At 27.1% G+C, this 18,402-nt stretch overlaps 1 long non-coding RNA gene across 2 annotated transcripts in view; it reads right to left on the reverse strand.

Annotated features, from left to right (window-relative positions):
* LOC149058127 (uncharacterized) overlaps positions 1-17,856 on the reverse strand; it is a 38,293-nt gene extending 20,437 nt beyond the window's left edge. Inside the window, exons 1-2 of one of the 2 annotated variants that reach the window (XR_016190426.1) lie at positions 17,547-17,856; positions 16,667-16,777 (exon numbers count right to left, since the gene is read on the reverse strand). This is a non-coding gene — a long non-coding RNA (uncharacterized LOC149058127). Of the gene's footprint in view, positions 1-16,666 lie in introns of both variants that reach the window. The other variant, XR_016190425.1, reaches the window with a different exon arrangement.
* Between the last annotated feature and the right edge of the window lie 546 nt (positions 17,857-18,402).

An 18,402-nucleotide genomic window follows, 5' to 3' on the forward strand; every position in this document is an offset into this window, starting at 1 on the left:
ATACACTGTACAAATAGGTACGTATAAGCTATCCACATAATAATGCTCGACAATCTGCTTTGTTTATAAATAATAGGTAGATGTTTAATAAAATTGATCACTCTATTACTTCGATAAGCCACTCTTACTTAAATATTTCTATCATAAAATATTGTTGGTAAATTTCATATTTTTTTTTTTTTATTCCATAAAATGTTAAGTACGCTTTAAATTTTAATTACACGTGTCACTTGTCACTCAAGTTAATACATATTTATTTTACTAGGGATGAAGTTATTCGAGAATTAATAAATAACGAAGAAAAATATGAACTATAAACATAAATAAATAACATAACTAAATATTTTTAAACACATACATTTTGGTCAATAAATAATTGATATTCTGTATAGATAAATACTTAATTCCTGAAGTTAGAGATAGGGGTAGTTTAACGGATGTATACGTAAATTTTTATGAGAACCACATGAGTAAGATATTATATAGGTTGTTTAAAATAATATTTTAATTTACACAGCTATTTTAAATTTTAAAACTTATTATATACATTACATGTTACAGATATAGAAGGAAAAACTGAAACATAAAATAAAGTTTGTTAATTAATATTTTTGATTTTTTTTTATATTTACAATTTATAGTCATTTATGATATACATAAAAAAATATTTTTATTTCAGATTCCGAGCGGAGCGATGAATGTATTGATTATACAATGATGTGTATGTGTGTTTTTTTATTTTTTTATTTTTAGTGTTTGTCATCACCTTCGGGGCAGTAAAAATACTTCGATTTTCTTCAAAAGTATCTTTTCTGTTAGCAAAGTGAATATAGTTAGTACTTTAGGGGTCAAATGTAGAAAATTCTCAAAAGTTTTCTAAACCGACAGGAAAAACAAACAAAAAATAAACGGAAAATTGGTTTTAAACAAAATCGATTTTGAGTTTTGTTGTAACTCTAAAACAAATTACCATAGATACATGAAATACACTGAATTTTTATATTAGAACTTTATATACACCATACAGTTTTCAAAATATTTTGACTTGTTTTAAACTTTGAAGTTTGACTAGATACGTACAAACCATGAACATTTGAAATTCATAAACAATTTCTTTTCATAATTTATTAAAATTTAAGACACGATTCCTCTTAAGTTTGTCCACTTTTATGAAAAAAAAATGTTGACTGGAGAGTCAAATAAAATATTTTGTGTATTTGAGTTAACTGCAATATTACAACATTTGATATTCACTGGATTTCTCACACAACAGTTTGCTTATTCTGTCATTACTCAAAAACTCTTAACCGTAGGTACTTGAAATTTGCAATTAACTGCACTTTAAATTTCATCAAATTTTTATTTTATCATTTTCTATTCATGATAAAATTTTCATAATAATTCAACTTTTTTAAAGTTATTTATAGATCTTTGAATTTTGATTTTTTTTAGTTTTTATTTTATAAAAATATCAATGACATTTTATTGATTTGATCTTAAAGCTTGAAAATTCAATTCAAGGTACCCCATAAGTTTATATAAAACAAATATTAAAAATATATTCGCTTTTTTTATATAACCGTTTAAAGTTCATATTTTTACAAAATTTATAAAATTGAAAATTTACAAATTATTCAGTTAAAATATCTTATATGGACAAGACAAACCACCTTCGTTCAGAATCGTTTTTCGTATACAATGATATGATATCATTGGATTCAAATTTAATACCATACATTACAATGGTAATCGGTCAAAATATCCAAATTTTACGTAAATTAGTATAATATTACACTTTACTTTTTAATAAAATTAACTCCTAAATATATAAATTACGTTAGTAGTATAATAATATCACAAAATATACTGCACAAACATTAGCCAAATAGTCAAATAATATAAAATAAAATGTAAAACAATTTGTTTTTATGAATACAGGAATAATTTGCTAAAAAATTGACTACCTACACTATTTTCTAAAAATTTAAAAATTATATATATATTTAATTATATAATATATTAATTATATTTATATAATTATGATATATTAGGTTTATTTTTATGATTAAATAATTTGAGTTAATTTTATAAGAAAGTAATGTGTAATCTATTAATTTACGTAAAAACGGATAAATTTGGATATTTTGTCCTAGATTCCATTACAATGGCCCATTTGTAACCTACTTTACAGCAGAGTGACATCCATCATTTACTATCTTTTTTGTACATAATTATATTTTTTAAATTATTTACTAACCGTAACATTTTTACGATTTTTGCCAAGTAGGGGGCACCTCGATTATTTGTTGTGACATTTTTCTTATGCTAAAATTGTGGTCTTATCGATTTTTATGATATTGTTTCATGTTTGACAACTATCGGAATTTGTTACATTCGTGAAGTGGTGAAGTTTATACCCCTACATTGAGTTATTGTTATCATACCAGTGCTTAAATTTTAAAACTGAATAACAACAATTTCCCACATCAATTTTCAATCTTATAACTTGACTTATTCCATGGAAAGTCCAATTTTTTGACACTACCATTCCCTACTGAGAACATTCTTGTTATGAACTAATATAGTAGATTGATTAAATTATTATTAAGAACGAGTCGCATTTACATTTATTGTAATATTATAAAGATTATAACCAAGATACTGCTATACAGATGTAACGATATTTACTTTTCTATCACAAAAGATGCTCTTGACAAGAATCAGAGCATTTTTACTATCCCATCACCCCCTTAAAAAAACCACCATTCTGTAAAATCAATACATTTATTCACTACACTCAGAATTTAAAAAATAATTTTGTATTAATTACCTCTTTATTTTTTTACACGTATAATGATAGTTCAAATATAGCCACTAGCATTATAATTAATTTATTGTAACAGATTTCTGTCATAACCATTGAAAAATATTTAATTAAAAACAGAAAATTATCACAAACGGAACTTTTAAGATTTTTGTTCAACTTATTTCAACCTCATACTGTTAATAACATTTAATAATATTTCAATATAAAATATAATGGTTTTCACATTCTAGTGGATACTGGATACCTTCACAATGCCTTGATGAGAAATAATCAAATGTGAATGAACGAATAAGAGTATATTATAAGCTAATTCTGAAGCTGCTTTACACGTATACGGAAATCCGGTGTAGTTTAGACAGAATGGATATGAATAATGGGATACTATTTATGAATGTCTAGTTATTCTACCACCGTACAAAATTGTTGCTAAATGTGTTCAAATAATATTCTCTAATAATTTGGTTATTCACATAGTTGATAATCCATTAACATTTCATAGATAAGTTGAAGAAGGAGTGAGGATCTAAGATTTGTTTAGTGTTCTGTAGGTTAAAGATTTAAAATTTAAAAATACCACTGACGTTTTCTGGATTCTAAACTAGATATTCAAGTTCTTAAGGTTTTATTTATCATATTGTATTATGTTGTTAGGATGAGTACATATTATTTTTAAACAGAAATGGAAGTCTGGAAACTGAAATACTAGTGTATTGAAGTTAAGCTTGTATTTTACCATTTACACGCTAACCAACGGACCTGGATTATTTAAATATAGTAGAAGTGCCTTCAAATATTGAACTTGAATGTTTTTACATAACACAAAATACTTTTATACGTACGGTATGAAATAATATTAACATTTTAATGTGATTCATTTATATCAAGTATTTACCTTTTAAAACTGTTCTCCGGGGATCATAAAAGCACTCCTCAATTAATAATTATTACATAGTCTTAGACAATAAAACAATTTAATAGATAAACAATATATTTTTTATGAACTCCTCTATAAATCGCTATGTAAAAAAAAAACAATGCTCACATACAATTTATGTATTATGATTTGCTTATTTTTATCGATCATCAAAATTGTTTATATATATAATTAACCACGCATATTCAGTATAATGTAAAAAAAAATTTTAAATCAATTTCTAACTTTTATTCTTCTATGGAACTGGCCTGTAAATTAATACCTCATATATATAATTAAAACCTCAACCATTGAAGCTTGATATATGCATTTCAATAAATCTTGTTTTAAAACAAAAAACCCAGATGTGATTTACAATAAATTAGTAAAATTATTAATCAATAGTTTTTGATAAATATTTTTTTTTTCAGTTCGCGTGTAAGCATACACACTAGTTTTGCTACGCTTCATCATTATAATCTTCAGTATTGACATTCATTTTTTCAGCCCCATAAAATTTAATTAATGTTCAAACGAAAGCTGTAAATGTAACAGTTGTATTTTTCTTATACAAAACTTTAATTTATTTGAAGTTTTTCTTAAGTAAATTAACGTTTTTCTAAATTTTAAATATTAAACAACAACGTCGCTAACGTACTACTCGCTCCGGCCATTCCGCTATCGTCGATATTGCACATACCGCAAGGGCGCATGACGTTTCGTCATGACTTTGACCCTTACCTGGAATGTCACAATCGCTTACACACATAATCAAGAACCAAAATAAAACTAATAAATCTAATTTAGTTACCACAAAGATAATTAATGACGTTTTAAATAATCAACGGACACTCATTAAAAATAATTCATGCGACCAGCACTCACGTTACCGATAAAATGGACACTTTAAATAATGATGAATCCTTGTCGATTGGATGGACGATATCTACGATAAATGAAACTGAAATAATTCATTCAAGCTCTTCCAATCAGAGCTTACTTCGAATTAAAACAAAAAACTATATTTTTTTCACAGATCTGTATGAAGTATTACGCTAGATGATCCTCCTCTCGCAACTCCATTGAATGATAACAATACAGGTTCTATACGAAATCCTACTTGTTCCATAAATGTTGAATCAAAAGCTCTGCGACTACCTCCAATTATTTTGAGGGATATATACAATTTACTGACCTGTGCACTGAGCTTATTAATTGGAGTGGATAACTTTTAATACTAATCATAGCTAAACCGTGTGAAAATAATGACAAAAAACCAGAATCGTACAGATCCCCGGTTCACTTCTTTAGAGACCAAAAAACTGAATTTTACACTTTTCAGCTTAAAGAGGACAATCCATTACGAGATGTGATTCGGAATCTTCATCCGACTATGCCAATTGAACTAATCGAAATCGAGCTTGAAAAACATGATTATTTGAAATTAGGCAAGTCTCAAGCGTTCTTTATAAGGTAATTAAATATCCATTACCTCTTTTTTTTTTTTTTTTGGACCTTGAACCAATCGAACAACCCATCGACATCGAAAATCTTACGTCATTACTTCATACATTTATAAAAGTGAAAGAACCGTATAAACCCAAATCAATAAGATATTTTTTTTTTTTATTAAAATGATATATTGTCTAGTAGGGACATAATAATAAATTAGACATTACATTATCATACTAGATATTATTTTGTTATTCATATAATAAATAATAATATTTAATAAGACGGCATAACAAATAGGCAAAATTAATACATGTATGTCTTGGGGAAAACATTATTATTATTATTATTATTATTATTATTATTATATTAATTATTTTATAATTGTATTTGCTTAAATACGTAAACAATTTTTTTTACTATTATTAATACTGTGAAATAAGTACAAAAAATTTGTGAACATACTATTCAAAATGCAGTGTGGAACATATTTAAAAATAATAATATTATGGAATTTACCATTTACTCTATATTACAATATAATTATAATTGATTAAACTGAAAAGCGTAATGTGTTTGTTAAACAATTTTTAATTATTTGTTTTTCAAACGAAATATCATCCGATGTGTAAAATTATTGAAAATTAATACCCATATGTAAACTTACACTAATCAATAATTTAATATTTAAAAATCATTAGTACCTACTTAATAAAATTTAATAGACATAAAATATTATAACTTATACATAACATTTGATTTTGGTATATTATATTGTAATTTAAATGAGATTTTATTGTTCGTGTCAGTCAATAAACGGTGGTATACATAATAATATGCAGTAGTTATTTTAATTATTAGTCTGTAGAAGATATATTTCCACTGCTGCCTCGAACAAAGGTTTTAATATTAACTACTCTGACCATACTTGAAATGTCATCAATATTTAAATTTTAAATTAACACAAATAACTGTACAAAAATGTTTTCAATTTAAATGCTTAAATTAATTACCTACACTAAAATGCTTACATATTATTATTTTTCTTACAAACAGACAAACGTAAGTATAAAGCTACAATAAGTCACTGGACATAAACTCGGTACAAAGATAATCTGATATCACCACTCAATAATTTATTAAATCAACAAATTATCTCATACTAAAATAGGTTCAGAAAAATACCACCACGAAAGCACCTTGATTCGCGTCTAAATTGTTTTCAACGCAGAATATGTCAAATTAAAGTCAAAACAAGATAGATCTGTTTGTTATTTGGAAACAGACCCGAAACAACCGTGCAAGATAATCGTCCATTATAAACGTCTAATATTATAGGTAACAAACGTCCATCGAAACTCTAAATCCTTTCTGTGCGCGGACTTAGGGTTATCACTTATCCGCAACTGTGGCCCGGGTTGATGCTGCAAAACCCAATTTATAAGTAATACGACATCGGTCCCCTGCAATACATTGCGTTTGCGACGTCACCAATACCGGGAGATTACCATTATGAATGGTACGATGCCGTTTGTCATGATCTATTTCCGAACAGTTATTTTCGTTTTTCCTAATATTATTGTATTATACAGAAATCAATTTTTATAAAAATAATAATATAATAATATATCCATAAAATATGGCATTGATTTGGACACTCGAAGAAACATTTATTTACTCATAATTCAAAAAATATAAAACGACCAGAAACGAGTATAATGAAACATAATAATTAATAATCAATCATTCGAAATCAAAATGTAGTATCCAACCAATATTTTTCTTTAAATTCACATCTATACGAATTTTCATATATTTTATTATTTATTTATTTATTTATATAATATGACTAATGCTGTTAGCGTTTATAAATAATGAGAATCAATAAAATATTATTGAGTTGGAGATGTAACTTACGCTTAAAAGATTTTAGAATACATTTTTTTTTAAATATATTTAATATTATTAAATATTCATCAAATCAACAATTTTTTATCTCATTCACCTTATAAAACCTATTTAAATATTTAATACATTTTGTTAGGTAGAATTTTATAGTTAGAAATGGAGGAATGTTATTTTTGTGGCAGTTCACCTAATGATCTTTAAATATGTCTAAAGAGAAAGAGATAATTATTATAGATTATGAAATAGCACAGGTTAATTGTACAAAAAGACAATGTTGATCATGATATGATATTATATTTTGTTATGTTATGTTATTTTGATTATATTATGGTTTTAAGATATTTAATTTTGTAAATAAATAGAATACACTTCAAATCCAAATTTATCTCACACATATTTATATGTATAATTACCTAGACATAGTAACTAAGTAACTAAGTAGTAACTAAGTAGCTAATATAATTATTTTTAATGAAATAAAATCTATTTCAAAATGAAAATTCCATGTGAAATGTTCCCCAATGTTATTTTTAAATATTGAACAAACATTTTGACAATGTTTTAAAAAGTAGTTCCGAATAATTAAATGCTAATAAGATTTAACAACAAGATAACACCTAATCCAATAAATCTATCAATATTTTTTTTTCATTCATAATTTACATACACTTAATTGATTAAAATTTCGATTAATTGGTAATGGATGGGTGCTTATAAAAATGAGTCAAATAATGAAATAAAAATTGATTCATTTAAATAATCATTTAAGTATATACGTGTATACGTATGTGTATATGCATTCGATTAAGTCTATGTATTAATGTTTTTGTGTAAATATGTATGTATACTCGCAGTAAATAGTGATAGATATTATAAACGTCTATGATTATCTTCTACCTATATGTATTGCTAAATTGTTTATAACTTATGTAATATTTATAATTTATATGAATACACATATATATTATACATATAGTCTACCAATAAGTATGCACCAATGTTTAGGGTATAATATATTTCTGGATGAAATCATGTAAAATGTTGGTTTATGTTGGTTTATGTTAAGTACGAGTAGTTTGAAGTATAATTTTCAATGGATTAGAAACGATTTGACGTATAATGTGTAATCAATAGATCGATAAGTTGATTAATGTTCGATAAATCGGTCATGAATATTTATAAAAATTAAATAAATAAATCGATGGAAAAATCGATTAATTAAAATAATCGATCATGTCTAGATGGTTATATTATGTATGTATGTATGTATGTATATTGTATATATATATATATATGTTTGTACATAGCTGTATGATTAGATTGATCATAATCGATACTCCTTTATATGATTTCATGTACCTCAAAGAACTGCATTATGACCTGATTAAACAAAATCAAAACTCGTTTATACAGTTTATCTGTACTATCACCCATAAATGTGATGCTAGCTATCCATACCTCGTTAGATGATTTTTATGCTTAGGTATAAATAAACCATCTTTTTTTACCGTATTTCCTCGATGTGTACTAGTTGCGGTCATAATCAAAAATTACGTACTAGTTGCGGTCATTCCTCAAAAAGGTTGCATACTAGTTGCGGTCACCCATCAAAAAGGTTACATACTAGTTGCGGTCACTCAAATAATAATAACTAAGTATACTAAATAATATAATATAATATAGTTTATATAATAATTAAATATGAAATTAATATTTCGTTTATTTATTTAATTTAGAAAAATGTAACAATCAACATTTTCCTTCTCATTTATATCGAAAATATAACATACTTAGGACTGTCTACACACTATTATTTATTGTGTAGGTATAGTTAAAAATGTTGATACTTATGTTTAAATTATTCGAATATTCGAAACTATGATCAGAGTATACAATTTAATCTATTTTATTTATAAACGCTGTGTACATTAAATCGAAAAATATGTTTATCGTATAATATAAATTTTGCCTGGAATTAGAGTATAATAAAGCTATGAACGCAATTAAGATAGTACCTAAATTGGCGTGACCGCAACTGTTATATCTGTTTATCTCAAAAATCGTCATGACCCCAACTAGTATGCAGCCTATTTTCTCAATGACTTAGGTTTGATAATGTAAATACAGTATAATTTCCGATATCTTGTTAGGAGATTAGAAGAAATATAAATTCAATTTACAAAAAATGTGTAGAGTATTAAACTTTGTTCATAGTATATTACCTATTTATTATGTATACTGTTTAAATTATATGCTCACGTATATCTATTTAAATATTTATATTAATTTATTTATATTTGAGTGTAGGCATTTAGCTAAATAGAAAGTAATTTGATATATTTAATAGTTTATTTCTTTAATATTTTATACGTATTATTAATGAATAGCATTAAAAGTCACTAACTATCGGTAAACTATTCTTATCTAATACATTATTTGATCAGGATTATTAATAGCCTAAGATTTATTTTAATTCATTTTAATTTAGTTTTGAATATTTACCTCAATAATCTAGGCAAACGAATTTTTAGTGATAGATAGATAAGTTGATTAATATTTGATTATCGTTGGTAAATACCTATAAATCTATATAGGTATATCTATATATATATCTATATATATATATAGACAGATTCTTAGGTTGTGGTCTTGTGGTAAATGGAGGCTGATATAGATCGAGTTAATTTGAAATGCTTAGTTACGTGAACCATAGTGATGGGTATGAGCACTCACTTGACTATAATTTTTAATGGACTTAAAAGTAGGTTATGTGGTGAGGTATTGAGAAGTAGGGAAAAACTGTGGGTGGTGTGGTATGAGAGAGGAGAGGTGGTGGTTTAACATGATGAGTAATGATATAGACTCGTATGGGTTTATATTTGATTTTAAATATCGGTATATTATTTTAATTAAATCTTATCAAATATATTAGATTTGGGTGCCTATAATTTTCAACGACTAATAATAGTTTGGTTGTCATGAAAGGGATAGTTAAATATGGTAGACTTTCACATTAAATGATAGAATTATATTACATTGTTATTATTCTATATTTCAATGTATAATATTATACATATTTTATCACATAATATGTGGAATGTTATACAGCATACTTCCTATAATAATAATAATGTCTTGGATAACTATATAGTCATCATGTTAGGAATTATTTAATATTTACATTTTTAGTGATAGACATTGATGGGAAGGAATATGGTGTGGTATGTACTAGTACTACTAGGTATTGATGAGAGCGGAGGTGTATGGTATGTACTAGGTATTGATGGAAGGGGAAGGTTACGGTCGGGTGTCGGGTACGTACTATATATTATACATGTTATAGAAATAAACTATATATTGGTGGGAGGAGAGGGGTAGGCGTGGTATGTACTAAGCATTGATCGGAGGGGAAGAGCACTGTTGAGCATAGACGTGCACGTACGCGATAGCAGTCGCGTGGATAGACTAGGATGACTAGGGACTAGGCTACAGAACATACCTTTTTATACTACTGCTGTTCAAGTGCTAATACTGATTACCTCTGTATTACACCAATCCTATCTAATATAAAAATTTTCTTAGATGAGATTACAGTGTATTATGTAAGTTGAGAAAATAATTAATATTATTATTTCCTTTTTTCTGAAGCATATAGACGATAGTCTATTTTCGTCATATTACAATTGTCCTAAGAACATATTATAAATTAGTTGGTACTTTGGAAGGGTGCCTATGTTAATTAAATGTACCAGTGCCTTTGATTTGGATTGAAATACAAAATGCACACTTGCATGAATACGTAGCCTTGTGCCGATTTATTGGGCAATATTATGATCACAGAAGTGTGTTAATGGCTCAAATAATATTTTTAAATCGATTTCGGGTCAATTATTTCCTCATGCTATCTAATATATGGAAATTTCTTGTCACGGTGTTAGTTACTGAGCTTCTCCGAAATGGTTTGACCGATTTTCATCAAATTTCCTGTGTATATTTGGTAGGTCTGAGAATACGTTTTAGGCTAATTTAAAAAGGGGATGAATCATCCTCGATAAATACTCAAATAAGAATTTTGAGATTTACGATAGACGTTTTTGTTTATAAGTATCTGACTTGGGGTTTAAAGCTATTATAATAATAATAATTGGTTGCTGTTGGTTAAAAATATTTGTTATTGATTATAGGAGAAATAATTAGCACAAATTAGTTTGAATACATTTAATTTATTGGCTTCATTAATAATGCCAGTAAGACGCCAGAGTGCCAATTTTTGTCGTAGAACAAATGTAGCTACAAACATGAGAAATATAAGAGGGCAAAGAACAGACGAACAAATCCAATACGATAATATGATGTTTCATGTGTGTTTGCTAAAGATGGACTTACTATAAATATTGTGCACTCAACTGCACTAAGACTCTGATAGTGTTTTTTTTAATTTTCGTAATGTGTGATATAGAGATGTAATTCGAAATTTATTAGTTGAGATAATAAAAGTACAATGATTTTTAAAAAAATGAATACTTAGTGTTTTGTTATTGTTCCAAGTGTTCCATTCCACTTTCAGTCGTATACCAATAAAACACATCAATAGACAATTATAATAATTTAGTTATTTATTATTTGACTTCCATTATACCTATTCAATAATTTACACGGCAAAACGCCATTTGCTAGATCAGTTAGTATATATATAATTTTTATATATATATAAATGGATAAAGCTGGGCATTAACGAGTTAATAAGTTAAAAGTCAAGTTAATTTTAACTTATTAACTTAACTTACTAGTTCGCTGTTGTAATTAACTTAACTTTAATTTAACTCATTTATATCTACGTTAATTTAAAATCAACTTCTACTTTTTTAAGCTAATTTTGAATTTTCGTTTTATCTAGAATTTATTTTAGTCTATAACGGTTCGCCGATTCGTAGGATATTAGAACATTTGTTGGAAAAAAAAGAAGATATTATCGTAATTATTTTTGTAAAAAACACTAATACCTATGTTATATTAATTAAGGATGTTCTAATAAAATAACAAATAATAATATAAAGATAATATTGTAACACTGTGACATTTAGTCACCCGTATGACCATATTATGCTCGTATAAGATATATCAATAGCTACGAGCTCACGAAGTCACGTTTAATAATACCAAGCTTGTTAGGTACTCATTAATAATTATTATTATTATTACTTAATATGTATTATTATCTTATTTTATAATTTTTATGATTGTTGATTATCATGAATTGTGACCATACCTATTATTACAAATACACGATGAGCGGCTCTTTAGTACTGGTGGACAGTTGCTTAACAAAATAAGAGGTTCAATGGCAGATCAAAATTTTGAAATGACTCTGTTATTAAAATTTAATAAATACTTTGAATAAACCAGCAGTAAAGTACAAATCTTACATATAAATAAATATATTTCTATATCATATTATATATATACAAAAATAATATTTGTAATACTTAAGAGTTATAAGTAAAAAATATAGTTACTAGTTTTTTATTAACCTTATTTTTAAATGTTTGAGTTATTTATCTTTGAATTTTTAAGGTTAAACAATAGAGTAAGTATTTAAACTAAAATTTAAATCAACCTAGACTCCAAAGAGAAATATAAATATTAAATAGAGTTATAAAATCATATATACAGCCCTACAACAGTTTTTAAATTATATACATCATATTAATATATGCATATATACAGAATGATTCTTTTATCAAACAACACTCATTATTTTTAAAAAAATTGACTTTTTCAAAATTGTAGATTTACACTCTTCTTGAATTGTTTATTTTTTTTATATTTTTCACCCTTATATTTATTAGATAAACCTCTATCAACTTTTTATTTTCAAATGGTGACCTATACTTAAAATTTCATAAATTAATAAAGCTATTTTTTTTTATTAATTATTACGTTAAAATTTTGAATTTAGCGCTAGTAGTTTATGAGTTATAGGTATTTAAAGATTTGATTGGCAGAGTGGAGTGGTACGGGGTTACCCCGCAAAATGCTTGTCCACTACTCCGCTTGGCTAAACTTTAAATACTTATAACTCATAAACTACTCGTCCTAAATTCGATTTTTATGTATCAACATTTTTATAAAAATATTCTACTTTGAAATATGAAATTAAAAAACTATGTTGCCATTCAAAAAAGTAAAAAACTTAAAAAATGATAAGGATAAAAAATCTTTAAAAATATAATTTTTTAATAAAAGCGTTGGTTTTATAACAACTTGAAACTATGTAAAAAAATATTTTCAAAAACATTGATACTTTTTGAAATAATGAGTGGTTCATGATAAAAAAATCACCCTGTATATATATATATATATATATTCATAGATATACAAGTGATTTTCACTTATTTTAAAACCTTTTCAATGATTTTTTTTTTATTAACATAACTTATTAATTGAAGTTAAGTTAACAAAATTTGTGAACTTTAAACTTAATTGATGTATTAAAAAAAAATATTAACTTAACTTTTAATTTAACTGAACATAAAATATTGAAACTAACTTAACTGAGTTAAGAAAAATCATTAACTTGCCCAGTCTTGAAAATGGATTTCTGTCTTGACCTTTATGCATTCTCATTACAATTGCTTGACCGATTATTGTGACGAAATTTGATACAGAAATATATTTTACCTATAGGCTTAAGATTGGCTAAGTAAAAAATTGATTGATCCAAATATCATTCAATTGAATATTTGAAATATCAGACTTCTCCCGATAAAAAGAACACAATTTCGTAATAATAAATTAAATTGAATATCGTGTTAAGATTATTACTTAGTATATTTTAACCATCATCTATCTATCTATATGCATAATAATATACTGCTAGCATAATCACAGGATACGAAATTAACATACAGTTTGAGACATATAAGGTGTAGGATTATTAACGGAATACGAAATGCACGGGTTCAACTAATATTATTAATATTTTTCACTTATATTTGAAATTATATTCTATAAATGTTTTGATTACATAATATTTGAAGGTGTTTGAATTTTATTACAACAATAAACGGTTTTGATTTCAAACAAATCGTTAAAATATTTTATATACGTACTATATAGAATGCGTTGAAGTAATTGATAACAAAACTTTTAACATAATATATTATAAAATGAATTATTTGTCACGTGTTCTTAATTTATAGAAATGGCCTGACTTCGTATAAGATATTGTTCTTTTTGATTCTTTTAGAAATGTTTATTTAAATTCAGTTGACATGGTTCGACGTTTCTCTTGTTTTCTTTTTTAATTATGATAAGATATGTCAGACAGATTCACTATATACGAATCACAAATTCCGTCTTTTTCGATACAAAACAAAATATGTCTTCAACACGTTGGTTCCAATCAACTTAAGTATATGAATTTCATTCGTCGAAGATATTTTTTTTTTTTTGGGTAGGTGTTTTATAAAAATTATTCTGTCAATAAACTATATTGTTTATAATCTTATACATAACTAAATATAATATGTTTATAATATTATGTTCCCTTATGTGGTAAAACAACGGGTGACTGTGATTTTCCAGGAATTATAAGATTTTTGTATCAATACCAGCGCACGGTTGACAAGACGTAACTCAAGCATTAGCTAAACTCAATATTTTAGTTATATTAATTTATAGTAGTTTCGTTACACTTATAGGGCGATCGGTATAATGTCGATATCACGTCGAGCACCATTATCGCTTAACACAAAAATCATTGCATACTCTAATACCTATTATTATAAAATATAATATTATTATGTTATCTGCACCACTTCCGGGCGAATACAGATATTATAGGTATCCTATGTGCACGCTACAGCAGCCAGTTTCACGTTAACTGAATATACATGATAAGACACTAGCCTGTCGCTTTCAGACGTGTATCATGTATGCATGTACGTGCAATAATAAAATGATAGCATTTTGCGCAGTGCTTTCAAAATATATTTATTGGCTCGTTTGCATGATCTCGTCGGCTTGGTACATAATACGTCGGTATAATCACGGTCGTTAGTATTGACACGGATTTCTGTACCTTTTATGTTATAGGTATAACTACAATACGAGTATAAACGTTTTCTTTTTTACACATCAGCAGAAAATGAGTTTCGACGTATGCGGAAACTCGGGACAGTGAAAAGTAGTTCATCTGTAAACAATATCATTCCCAACACCGTATGTCATTATCCAATTTTTCCACTATATAGATTCATACACAAAATTACAAAATTTAAGAAACTATATTTGAGCATTTTTATCATAAAATATATTATAATAGCTAGTTCATAACCATATGATAAATTATAAAATGGTAAGTGTAAGTATATCTAACCTATTTTAGAGCATTATTATTTGGTATTAATATCCTATGTAAAAAAATAAAATAAATAAACTAAACCAGATGGACGAGATTTTTTTAAGCAGGGAGGCGAGGCGGGATGGGGAACACTAATTCTTCATTAAACATAATAGATTTTATACTGTTACAGTATTATATGTTAAATAAATGTATATGTATTTATGCACTCTCATACCACTCAAAATATTTGTGTGGTTAATCGGTTTATCTGGATCTTATGATTTTTTTTTTTAATAGTAATGTATAAGAAATTTATATCTTTAAATTGAAATCATTGTAGATTACTGTGGAAAAATGGTATTTTTAAAATATACAGTCTCACATATGAGGTACGAGACTTTCAGGAAATATCGTATAATACTATATTAGCGCTCATATTGCATAATATAATAAAATATTACAGTCGTGGTATTCGTCCATTAACCATTTATATTGTTCTTTTTTGCCTGTAAATAATAATAAATATGTTTCGTCACTGATCGTCACATTAGTTATATCGTATTTTTTGCATAATATGTTGAAGACACCGTTTGGTCTTTTAATGGCTATATAATACATTATATTACGGTATAATACGGAATTTTCGGTACTTTTGTTTCATCAACACCGTATTTTGTATGCAAAACATACTTCTATTAGTTAAGGTACTATAAAATTACATTTATTCTGATGGGAATTTAAAGCATAATATAGTATCATCATGTCTTTATATTTTATTTAAATTTAGTTTCTTAAAATATGAACTGTAAGGCTTTAATGAGAAAAACATGTTTAAAAGCCCATAAAATTACAATATATATTGTTACCTAATTAAGGACGAATAATAAAAACTGGTCGTATTAAGTTATAGCTGTAGTGGGTAAAAAAAAATATAAAGTAAAGGGGAAAGAGGTAGAGAGAGAGAGAGAGAGAGAGAGAGAGAGAGAGAGAGAGCGAGAGAGCTACAACAGCTAGGTGGCAGGGAGAGATAGCGTTAAGCAGTGTCCACCGGATGTATCGACTCGGGATCACGCTAAGTACACGTATAATCGAATAATATATATATCAATGCGTTACATATAGGTACTACATTGCCTTATTACTCCACTACTTATATTGTAAATTGATATTCGTGATCAACGATTTGCTTTAAATGAGATAAATATAACTATTCACTTACCTTGTATGGATGAGAATGTCTAATACGTAAACCCTCACTGCATTGGCTACGTCTTTGATCGTATGGGTCGATGCGCGTTATTTATACCCTTTGATTATTTTTTACAATATCCTATCACAATTAAGTGCACATATTTTTTTCTTTATAAAACACTGTTGACTCCTACTAATTGAGATTAAGTGTCATCTACATTCGTATTTACACATAGACAGGAAAGGATTCGATGTCTAGCGGATTATTATGAGATAAAACTACATAACAATTATGCGTGTGCCTAGATTCGCTTATATAGTTGTATTCTTAATATGTGTGCATTTTGTCTCGCTTATATGGTAGTAGTTAAATTCTGGTTAAGGAAGGAGCCGGTCCAAGAGAGTATCCTGTCCGCTCCTTTGCTCTAAGTATGTAACTACAAATATACTTTGATGATTCAAAGTTTAACGAACAATGAAATATCAAGCAGCGCCCAAGATGTATTCTTAGTATGCACACATATATCCTAGTTTTGGTTATGTGATTTAATTTTTTAATATGTGTGCATTTTGTCTCGCTTATATATTTGTAGTTTGATTCTCGTTAAGGTAACGAGCCGGTCCAAGAGAATATCCTGTCCGCTCCTTAGCTCTAAGAATTGTAACTACAAATATACTTTGATAATTCAAAGTTTTAATGAACAATGAAATATCAAGCAGCGTTCTATTTTATATTATAAGCACGTGAGATAAAATACATATTTACTATTTGGGATGGATCGTTGGATGAGCAATAGATTGTAATTAGTATAATCATTATAGGATTGCATGGGTGACACAGTAAATAAAATAATGACGTTTTTTTGTGATTAACGAACATAGATGAATGTACAAAAATAGACTCATACCGGGTGATAGAATAAACGCAATATCGAAAGTTAACTTGGCATAGAATAAAAAAAACTGGTTATGGTTTTAAGAGGACGCCACACCCGCATGTGTTGTCTCCGTCTTACAAACGTATAACATAGCAAAATCTGTTTAGCGCGGGACAACTTTACTCCCTTTGTATTTATAGAAGAATTACCAAAATTCCACAACGCATAGGTAAGAACTTTATCTGTGTCATAGCGTCGTTATTTTTTCGATAACATAAACATAATTAAAGTTATAAGCTTAAGAAAATACATTTATTTTTTATTTTTTCATTAAATTACTTAAAATTATTGGTTTGTGCTATCAAAAAAATAACGACGCTATGACACAGATAAAGTTCTAACCTATGCGTTGTGAAATTTTGAAAATTCTATTATAAATATTGAGGGAGAAAAGTTGTACCGCGCTAAACATATTTTGCTATGTTATACGTTTGTAAGACGGAGACAACACATACGGGTGTGGCGTCCTCTTAACAAAGATTTCGGCGGCCTTTAGATCACTGTGGGCGACGTGGACATGGTGTAGCGTAGACCTCCGTTTTGCACTGTGTGTGATCATTGTCTGTGCATAGCGCTTTTATAGTGAATCGATTGTCTTATCCCCACTCAATTGTTATTACGTAATCTGAGAATGTGTTATTCATGTCTGCTGCGAGAAGTATGGTTGTGCGCATGTTAGTTATGTCGAGTTTTCGCACATTGTCGTTGGTCTTTTCGCAGTGTTTTTACCAAGGGGTTGTTCTGTTACGTCATGTAGTTCTGTGGGTTATTGTCCTTTTCCTTTTCGTATAATATCTTAGTGCATATGTGGTGTTTTTTTGTTGAA

Source organism: Diuraphis noxia, unplaced genomic scaffold (assembly GCF_037042655.1).
Source record: "Diuraphis noxia isolate RWA-SAM2 unplaced genomic scaffold, SU_Dnox_SAM2 contig0002, whole genome shotgun sequence".
Classification (NCBI taxonomy): domain Eukaryota; kingdom Metazoa; phylum Arthropoda; class Insecta; order Hemiptera; family Aphididae; genus Diuraphis; species Diuraphis noxia.